Here is an 11,706-nt window from a genome sequence, read left to right on the forward strand (position 1 = left end):
ACTGCAAACGACCATTGGTTTTTCTTGAAATACAATTTTTGTAATTGGCAGCTCGGTCCAGAAAATTTTGTCAATTATGGGGATTGAGTGCATACATTTAAAACAATTTAATGCACTAATATTTCAAATGGCACATCACCAGAAATGGTTCTACTTTCAAAGAGATAGTTCGACTTTCAAACAGATTTAGCCTTGGTCTGTGGGTTAAGGCGTCTGACTAGAAATCAGATTCTCCATGGCAGCGTAGATTCGAAACCTACCTACTGCAAACGAAAATTTGTTTTGCTTGAAATATAATTTTTGTAATCAGCAGCTTATCCCAGAAAATTTTGTCAACTATGGGGATTGAGTTCATAAATTTAAAACAATATAATGCCCTTATATTTCAAATGGCACATCACCGGTAATAGTTCTATTTTCAAACATATTTAGCCCTGGTCTGTCGGTTAAGGCGTCTGACTAGAAATCAGATTCTCTATGGCAGCGTAAGTTCGAAACCCACCTGCTGCAAACGACCATTGTTTTGCTTGAAATATATATTTTTTAATTAATAGCTCAGCCTAGAAACTTTTCTCAAATATGGGGATTGACTACATAAGTATTAAAAAATATATTTCAACGCATGGCACATTTAGCCTTGGTCTGTCGGTTAAGGTGTCTGACTAGAAATCAGATTCTCTATCAGCATAGTTTCGCTTCTGCAAACGACCATTGTTTTGCTTGAAATATAATTTTTGTAACAAGCAGCTCAGTCAAGAAAATTTTGTCAATTATGGGGATTGAGTGCATACTTTTAATACAATATAATGCCCTAATATTTCAAATGGCACATCACCAGAAATAGTTCTACTTTCAACGAGATAGTTCGACTTTCAAACAGATTTAGCCTTGGTCTGCCGGTTAAGGCGTCTGACTAGAAATCAGATTCTCCATGGCAGCGTAGGTTCGAAACCTACCTAGTGCAAACGACCATTGGTTTTTCTTGAAATACAATTTTTATAATTGGCAGCTCGGTCCAGAAAATTTTGTCAATTATGGGGATTGAGAGCATAAATTTATAACAATATAATGCCCTTATATTTCAAATGACACATCACCAGAAATAGTTCTACTTTCAAAGAGATAGTTCGACTTTCAAACAGATTTAGCCTTGGTCTGTCGGTTAAGGCGTCTGACTAGAAATCAGATTCTCCATGGCAGCGTAGATTCGAAACCTACCTACTGCAAACGACCATTGATTTTTCTTGAAATACAATTTTTGTAATTGGCAGCTCAGTCCAGAAAATTTTGTCAATTATGGGGATTGAGTGCATACATTTAAAACAATATAATGCCCTAATATTTCAAATCGCACATCACCAGAAATAGTACTACTTTCAAAGAGATAGTTTGACTTTCAAACAGATTTAGCCTGGGTCTGTCGGTTAAGGCGTCTGACTAGAAATCTGATTCTCCATGGCAGCGTAAGTTCGAAACCTACCTACTGCAAACGGCCATTGTTTTGCTTGAAATATATATTGCTTAATTAACAGCTCAGCCCAGAAATTTTTCTCAAATATGGGGATTGAGTACATAAAATTTGATCTGTCGCTTAAGGCGTCTGACTAGAAATCTAATTCTCCATGGCAGCGTAGGTTCGAAACCTACCTACTGCAAATGGCGATTGTTTTGCTTGAAATATATATTTTTTAATTAACAGCTCAGCCCAGAAACTTTTCTCAAATATGGTGATTGACTACATAAATTTTAAAAAATATATTGGCCTTATATTTCAACGCATGGCACATCACCAGAAATAGTTCGACTTTCAAACAAATTTAGCCTTGGTCTGTCGGTTAAGGCGTCTGACTAGAAATCAGATTCTCCATGGCAGCGTAGATTCGAAACCTACCTACTGCAAACGAAAATTTGTTTTGCTTGAAATATAATTTTTGTAATCAGCAGCTTATCCCAGAAAATTTTGTCAACTATGGGGATTGAGTTCATAAATTTAAAACAATATAATGCCCTTATATTTCAAATGGCACATCACCGGTAATAGTTCTATTTTCAAACATATTTAGCCCTGATCTGTCGGTTAAGGTGTCTGACTAGAAATCAGATTCTCTATCAGCATAGTTTCGCTTCTGCAAACGACCATTGTTTTGCTTGAAATATAATTTTTGTAACAAGCAGCTCAGTCAAGAAAATTTTGTCAATTATGGGGATTGAGTGCATACTTTTAAAACAATATAATGCCCTAATATTTCAAATGGCACATCACCAGAAATAGTTCTACTTTCAACGAGATAGTTCGACTTTCAAACAGATTTAGCCTTGGTCTGCCGGTTAAGGCGTCTGACTAGAAATCAGATTCTCCATGGCAGCGTAGGTTCGAAACCTACCTAGTGCAAACGACCATTTTTTTTTCTTGAAATACAATTTTTATAATTGGCAGCTCGGTCCAGAAAATTTTGTCAATTATGGGGATTGAGAGCATAAATTTATAACAATATAATGCCCTAATATTTCAAATGGCACATCACCAGAAATAGTTCTACTTTCAAACAGATTTAGCCTTGGTCTGTCGGTTAAGGCGTCTGACTAGAAATCTGATTCTCCATGGCAGCGTAAGTTCGAAACCTACCTACTGCAAACGACCATTGTTTTGCTTCAAATATATATTGTTTAATTAACAGTTCAGCAAAAAAAATTTTCTCAAATATGGGGATTGAGTACATAAATTTATAAAAATATAATGAAACTTTTCTCAAATATGGTGATTGACTACATAAATTTTAAAAAATATAATGGCCTTATATTTCAACGCATGGCACATCACCAGAAATAGTTCGACTTTCAAACAAATTTAGCCTTGGTCTGTCGATTAAGGCGTTTGACTAGAAATCAGATTCTCCATGGCAGCGTAGATTCGAAACCTACCTACTGCAAACGAAAATTTGTTTTGCTTGAAATATAATTTTTGTAATTAGCAGCTCAGCCAAAAAAATGTGGTCAATTATGGGGATTGAGTGCATTAATTTATGACGATATAATAAATAGTTCTACTTTCAAACAGATTTAGCCCTGGTCTGTCGGTTAAGGCGTCTGACTAGAAATTAGATTCTCTATGGCAGCGTAGGTTCGAAACCTACCTACTGCAAATGGCCGTTGTTTTGCTTGAACTATAATTTTTGTAACTAGCAGCTCAGTCAAGAAAATTTTGTCAATTATGGGGATTGAGAGCATAAATTTATAACAATGTAATGCCCTTATATTTCAAATGACACATCACCAGAAATAGTTCTACTTTCAAAGAGATAGTTCGACTTTCAAACAAATTTAGCCTTGGTCTGTCGGTTAAGGCGTCTGACTAGAAATCAGATTCTCCATGGCAGTGTAGCTTCGAAACCTACCTACTGCAAACGACCATTGGTTTTTCTTGAAATATAATTTTTGTAATTGGCAGCTCAGTCCAGAAAATTTTGTCAATTATGGGGATTGAATGCATACATTTAAAACAATATAATGCCCTAATATTTCAAATGGCACATCACCAGAAATAGTTCTACTTTCAAAGAGATAGTTCGACTTTCAAACAGATTTAGCCTTGGTCTGTCGGTTATTGCGTCTGACTAGAAATCTGATTCTCCATGGTAGCCTAAGTTCGAAACCTTCCTACTGCAAACGGCCATGGTTTTGCTTGAAATATATATTGTTTAGTTAACAGTTCAGCCCAGAAATTTTTCTCAAATATGGGGATTGAGTACATAAATTTATAAAAATATAATGGACTTATATTTCAACGCATGGCACATCACCAGAAATAGTTCGACTTTCAAACAAATTTAGCCTTGGTCTGTCGGTTAAGGCGTCTGACTAGTAATCAGTTTCTCCATGGCAGCGTAGATTCGAAACCTACCTACTGCAAACGAAAATTTGTTTTGCTTGAAATATAATTTTTGTAATTAGCAGCTCAGCCCAAAAAATGTGGTCAATTATGGGGACTGAGTGCATTAATTTATAACAATATAATAAATAGTTCTACTTTCAAACATATTCAGCCCTGGTCTGTCGGTTAAGGCGTCTGACTAGAAATCAGATTCTCTATGGCAGCGTAAGTTCGAAACCCACCTGCTGCAAACGACCATTGTTTTGCTTGAAATATATATTTTTTAATTAATAGCTCAGCCTAGAAACTTTTCTCAAATATGGGGATTGACTACATAAGTATTAAAAAATATATTTCAACGCATGGCACATTTAGCCTTGGTCTGTCGGTTAAGGTGTCTGACTAGAATTCAGATTCTCTATCAGCATAGTTTCGCTTCTGAAAACGACCATTGTTTTGCTTGAAATATAATTTTTGTAGCAAGCAGCTCAGTCAAGAAAATTTTGTCAATTATGGGGATTGAGTGCATACATTTAAAACAATATAATACCCTAATATTTCAAATGGCACATCAACAGAAATAGTTCTACTTTCAAAGAGATAGTTCGACGTTCAAACAGATTTAGAATTGGTCTGTCGGTTAAGGCGTCTGACTAGAAATTAGATTCTCTATGGCAGCGTAGGTTGGAAACCTACCTGATGCAAATGGCCATTGTTTTGCTTGAAATATATATTTTTTAATTAACAGCTCAGCCCAGAAACTTTTCTCAAATATGGTGATTGGCTACATAAATTTTAAAAAATATAATGGCCTTATATTTCAACGCATGGCACATCACCAGAAATAGTTCGACTTTCAAACAAATTTAGCCTTGGTCTGTCGATTAAGGCGTTTGACTAGAAATCAGATTCTCCATGGCAGTGTAGCTTCGAAACCTACCTACTGCGAACGACCATTGGTTTTTCTTGAAATATAATTTTTGTAATTGGCAGCTCAGTCCAGAAAATTTTGTCAATTATGAGGATTGAATGCATACATTTAAAACAATATAATGCCCTAATATTTCAAATGGCACATCACCAGAAATAGTTCTACTTTCAAAGAGATAGTTCGACTTTCAAACAGATTTAGCCTTGGTCTGTCGGTTAAGGCGTCTGACTAGAAATCTGATTCTCCATGGCAGCGTAAGTTCGAAACCTTCCTACTGCAAACGGCCATGGTTTTGCTTGTAATATATATTGTTTAATTAACAGTTCAGCCCAGAAATTTTTCTCAAATAAGGGGATTGAGTACATAAATTTATGAAAATATAATGGACTTATATTTCAACGCATGGCACATCACCAGAAATAGTTCGACTTTCAAACAAATTTAGCCTTGGTCTGTCGGTTAAGGCGTCTGACTAGAAATCAGATTCTCCATGGCAGCGTAGATTCGAAACCTACCTACTGCAAACGAAAATTTGTTTTGCTTGAAATATAATTTTTGTAATTAGCAGCTCAGCCCAAAAAATGTGGTCAATTATTAGGATTGAGTGCATTAATTTATAACAATATAATAAATAGTTCTACTTTCAAACAGATTTAGCCTTGGTCTGTCGGTTAAGGCGTCTGACTAGAAATTAGATTCTTTATGGCAGCGTAGTTTCGAAACCTACCTACTGCAAATGGCCATTGTTTTGCTTGAAATATATATTTTTTAATTAACAGCTCAGCCCAGAAACTTTTCTCAAATATGGGGATTGACTACATAAATTTTAAAAAATGTAATGGCCTTATATTTCAACGCATGGCACATCACAAGAAATAGTTCGACTTTCAAACAGATTTAGCCTTGGTCTGTCGGTTAAGGCGTCTGACTAGAAATCAGATTCTCCATGGCAGCGTAGGTTCGAAACCTACCTACTGCAAACGACCATTGGTTTTTCTTGAAATACAATTTTTGTAATTGGCAGCTCGGTCCAGAAAATTTTGTCAATTATGGGGATTGAGTGCATACATTTAAAACAATTTAATGCACTAATATTTCAAATGGCACATCACCAGAAATGGTTCTACTTTCAAAGAGATAGTTCGACTTTCAAACAGATTTAGCCTTGGTCTGTGGGTTAAGGCGTCTGACTAGAAATCAGATTCTCCATGGCAGCGTAGATTCGAAACCTACCTACTGCAAACGAAAATTTGTTTTGCTTGAAATATAATTTTTGTAATCAGCAGCTTATCCCAGAAAATTTTGTCAACTATGGGGATTGAGTTCATAAATTTAAAACAATATAATGCCCTTATATTTCAAATGGCACATCACCGGTAATAGTTCTATTTTCAAACATATTTAGCCCTGGTCTGTCGGTTAAGGCGTCTGACTAGAAATCAGATTCTCTATGGCAGCGTAAGTTCGAAACCCACCTGCTGCAAACGACCATTGTTTTGCTTGAAATATATATTTTTTAATTAATAGCTCAGCCTAGAAACTTTTCTCAAATATGGGGATTGACTACATAAGTATTAAAAAATATATTTCAACGCATGGCACATTTAGCCTTGGTCTGTCGGTTAAGGTGTCTGACTAGAAATCAGATTCTCTATCAGCATAGTTTCGCTTCTGCAAACGACCATTGTTTTGCTTGAAATATAATTTTTGTAACAAGCAGCTCAGTCAAGAAAATTTTGTCAATTATGGGGATTGAGTGCATACTTTTAATACAATATAATGCCCTAATATTTCAAATGGCACATCACCAGAAATAGTTCTACTTTCAACGAGATAGTTCGACTTTCAAACAGATTTAGCCTTGGTCTGCCGGTTAAGGCGTCTGACTAGAAATCAGATTCTCCATGGCAGCGTAGGTTCGAAACCTACCTAGTGCAAACGACCATTGGTTTTTCTTGAAATACAATTTTTATAATTGGCAGCTCGGTCCAGAAAATTTTGTCAATTATGGGGATTGAGAGCATAAATTTATAACAATATAATGCCCTTATATTTCAAATGACACATCACCAGAAATAGTTCTACTTTCAAAGAGATAGTTCGACTTTCAAACAGATTTAGCCTTGGTCTGTCGGTTAAGGCGTCTGACTAGAAATCAGATTCTCCATGGCAGCGTAGATTCGAAACCTACCTACTGCAAACGACAATTGATTTTTCTTGAAATACAATTTTTGTAATTGGCAGCTCAGTCCAGAAAATTTTGTCAATTATGGGGATTGAGTGCATACATTTAAAACAATATAATGCCCTAATATTTCAAATCGCACATCACCAGAAATAGTACTACTTTCAAAGAGATAGTTTGACTTTCAAACAGATTTAGCCTGGGTCTGTCGGTTAAGGCGTCTGACTAGAAATCTGATTCTCCATGGCAGCGTAAGTTCGAAACCTACCTACTGCAAACGGCCATTGTTTTGCTTGAAATATATATTGCTTAATTAACAGCTCAGCCCAGAAATTTTTCTCAAATATGGGGATTGAGTACATAAAATTTGATCTGTCGCTTAAGGCGTCTGACTAGAAATCTAATTCTCCATGGCAGCGTAGGTTCGAAACCTACCTACTGCAAATGGCGATTGTTTTGCTTGAAATATATATTTTTTAATTAACAGCTCAGCCCAGAAACTTTTCTCAAATATGGTGATTGACTACATAAATTTTAAAAAATATATTGGCCTTATATTTCAACGCATGGCACATCACCAGAAATAGTTCGACTTTCAAACAAATTTAGCCTTGGTCTGTCGGTTAAGGCGTCTGACTAGAAATCAGATTCTCCATGGCAGCGTAGATTCGAAACCTACCTACTGCAAACGAAAATTTGTTTTGCTTGAAATATAATTTTTGTAATCAGCAGCTTATCCCAGAAAATTTTGTCAACTATGGGGATTGAGTTCATAAATTTAAAACAATATAATGCCCTTATATTTCAAATGGCACATCACCGGTAATAGTTCTATTTTCAAACATATTTAGCCCTGATCTGTCGGTTAAGGTGTCTGACTAGAAATCAGATTCTCTATCAGCATAGTTTCGCTTCTGCAAACGACCATTGTTTTGCTTGAAATATAATTTTTGTAACAAGCAGCTCAGTCAAGAAAATTTTGTCAATTATGGGGATTGAGTGCATACTTTTAAAACAATATAATGCCCTAATATTTCAAATGGCACATCACCAGAAATAGTTCTACTTTCAACGAGATAGTTCGACTTTCAAACAGATTTAGCCTTGGTCTGCCGGTTAAGGCGTCTGACTAGAAATCAGATTCTCCATGGCAGCGTAGGTTCGAAACCTACCTAGTGCAAACGACCATTTTTTTTTCTTGAAATACAATTTTTATAATTGGCAGCTCGGTCCAGAAAATTTTGTCAATTATGGGGATTGAGAGCATAAATTTATAACAATATAATGCCCTTATATTTCAAATGACACATCACCAGAAATAGTTTTACTTTCAAAGAGATAGTTCGACTTTCAACCAGATTTAGCCTTGGTCTGTCGGTTAAGGCGTCTGACTAGAAATCAGATTCTCCATGGCAGCGTAGGTTCGAAACCTACCTACTGCAAACGACCATTGATTTTTCTTGAAATACAATTTTTGTAATTGGCAGCTCAGTCCAGAAAATTTTGTCAATTATGGGGATTGAGTGCATACATTTAAAACAATATAATGCCCTAATATTTCAAATGGCACATCACCAGAAATAGTACTACTTTCAAAGAGATAGTTTGACTTTCAAACAGATTTAGCCTGGGTCTGTCGGTTAAGGCGTCTGACTAGAAATCTGATTCTCCATGGCAGCGTAAGTTCGAAACCTACCTACTGCAAACGGCCATTGTTTTGCTTGAAATATATATTGCTTAATTAACAGCTCAGCCCAGAAATTTTTCTCAAATATGGGGATTGAGTACATAAAATTTGATCTGTCGCTTAAGGCGTCTGACTAGAAATCTGATTCTCCATGGCAGCGTAGGTTCGAAACTTACCTACTGCAAATGGCGATTGTTTTGCTTGAAATATATATTTTTTAATTAAAAGCTCAGCCCAGAAACTTTTCTCAAATATGGTGATTGACTACATAAATTTTAAAAAGTATATTGGCCTTATATTTCAACGCATGGCACATCACCAGAAATAGTTCGACTTTCAAACAAATTTAGCCTTGGTCTGTCGGTTAAGGCGTCTGACTAGAAATCAGATTCTCCATGGCAGCGTAGGTTCGAAACCTACCTAGTGCAAACGACCATTGGTTTTTCTTGAAATACAATTTTTATAATTGGCAGCTCGGTCCAGAAAATTTTGTCAATTATGGGGATTGAGAGCATAAATTTATAACAATATAATGCCCTTATATTTCAAATGACACATCACCAGAAATAGTTCTACTTTCAAAGAGATAGTTCGACTTTCAAACAGATTTAGCCTTGGTCTGTCGGTTAAGGCGTCTGACTAGAAATCAGATTCTCCATGGCAGCGTAGGTTCGAAACCTACCTACTGCAAACGACCATTGATTTTTCTTGAAATACAATTTTTGTAATTGGCAGCTCAGTTCAGAAAATTTTGTCAATTATGGGGATTGAGTGCATACATTTAAAACAATATAATGCCCTAATATTTCAAATGGCACATCACCAGAAATAGTACTACTTTCAAAGAGATAGTTTGACTTTCAAACAGATTTAGCCTGGGTCTGTCGGTTAAGGCGTCTGACTAGAAATCTGATTCTCCATGGCAGCGTAAGTTCGAAACCTACCTACTGCAAACGGCCATTGTTTTGCTTGAAATATATATTGTTTAATTAACAGCTCAGCCCAGAAATTTTTCTCAAATATGGGGATTGAGTACATAAAATTTGATCTGTCGCTTAAGGCGTCTGACTAGAAATCAGATTCTCCATGGCAGCGTAGATTCGAAACCTACCTACTGCAAACGAAAATTTGTTTTGCCTGAAATATAATTTTTGTAATTAGCAGCTTATCCCAGAAAATTTTGTCAACTATGGGGATTGAGTTCATAAATTTAAAACAATATAATGCCCTTATATTTCAAATGGCACATCACCGGTAATAGTTCTATTTTCAAACATATTTAGCCCTGTTCTGTCGGTTAAGGCGTCTGACTAGAAATCAGATTCTGTATGGCAGCGTAACTTCGAAACCTACCTGCTGCAAACGACCATTGTTTTGCTTGAAATATATATTTTTTAATTAATAGCTCAGCCTAGAAACTTTTCTCAAAAATGGGGATTGACTACATAAGTATTAAAAAATATATTTCAACGCATGGCACATTTAGCCTTGGCCTGTCGGTTAAGGTGTCTGACTAGAAATCAGATTCTCTATCAGCATAGTTTTGCTTCTGCAAACGACCATTGTTTTGCTTGAAATATAATTTTTGTAGCAAGCAGCTCAGTCAAGAAAATTTTGTCAATTATGGGGATTGAGTGCATACATTTAAAACAATATAATACCCTAATATTTCAAATGGCACATCACCAGAAATAGTTCTACTTTCAAAGAGATAGTTCGACCTTCAAACAGATTTAGAATTGGTCTGTCGGTTAAGGCGTCTGACTAGAAATTAGATTCTCTATGGCAGCGTAGGTTCGAAACCTACCTACTGCAAATGGCCATTGTTTTGCTTGAAATATATATTTTTTAATTAACAGCTTAGCCCAGAAACTTTTCTCAAATATGGTGATTGACTACATAAATTTTAAAAAATATATTGGTCTTATATTTCAACGCATGGCACATCACCAGAAATAGTTCGACTTTGAAACAAATTTAGCCTTGGTCTGTCGGTTAAGGCGTCTGACTAGAAATCAGATTCTCCATGGCAGCCTAGATTCGAAACCTACCTACTGCAAACGAAAATTTGTTTTGCCTGAAATATAATTTTTGTAATTAGCAGCTTATCCCAGAAAATTTTGTCAACTATGGGGATTGAGTTCATAAATTTAAAACAATATAATGCCCTTATATTTCAAATTGCACATCACCGGTAATAGTTCTATTTTCAAACATATTTAGCCCTGGTCTGTCGGTTAAGGCGTCTGACTAGAAATCAGATTCTCTATGGCAGCGTAAGTTCGAAACCTACCTGCTGCAAACGACCATTGTTTTGCTTGAAATATATATTTTTTAATTAATAGCTCAGCCCAGAAACTTTTCTCAAATATGGGGATTGACTACATAAGTATTAAAAAATATATTTCAACCCATGGCACATTTAGCCTTGGTCTGTCGGTTAAGGTGTCTGACTAGAAATCAGATTCTCTATCAGCATAGTTTCGCTTCTGCAAACGACCATTGTTTTGCTTGAATTATAATTTTTGTAACAAGCAGCTCAGTCAAGAAAATTTTGTCAATTATGGGGATTGAGTGCATACATTTAAAGCAATATAATACCCTAATATTTCAAATGGCACATCACCAGAAATAGTTCTACTTTCAAAGAGATAGTTCGACCTTCAAACAGATTTAGAATTGGTCTGTCGGTTAAGGCGTCTGACTAGAAATTAGATTCTCTATGGCAGCGTAGGTTCGAAACCTACCTACTGCAAATGGCCATTGTTTTGCTTGAAATATATATTTTTTAATTAACAGCTTAGCCCAGAAACTTTTCTCAAATATGGTGATTGACTACATAAATTTTAAAAAATTTATTTGTCTTATATTTCAACGCATGGCACATCACCAGAAATAGTTCGACTTTGAAACAAATTTAGCCTTGGTCTGTCGGTTAAGGCGTCTGACTAGAAATCAGATTCTCCATGGCAGCCTAGATTCGAAACCTACCTACTGCAAACGAAAATTTGTTTTGCCTGGAATATAATTTT

Source organism: Cylas formicarius, unplaced genomic scaffold, assembly GCF_029955315.1.
Source record: "Cylas formicarius isolate icCylForm1 unplaced genomic scaffold, icCylForm1.1 PGA_scaffold_12__32_contigs__length_19106922, whole genome shotgun sequence".
Lineage (NCBI taxonomy): Eukaryota > Metazoa > Arthropoda > Insecta > Coleoptera > Brentidae > Cylas > Cylas formicarius.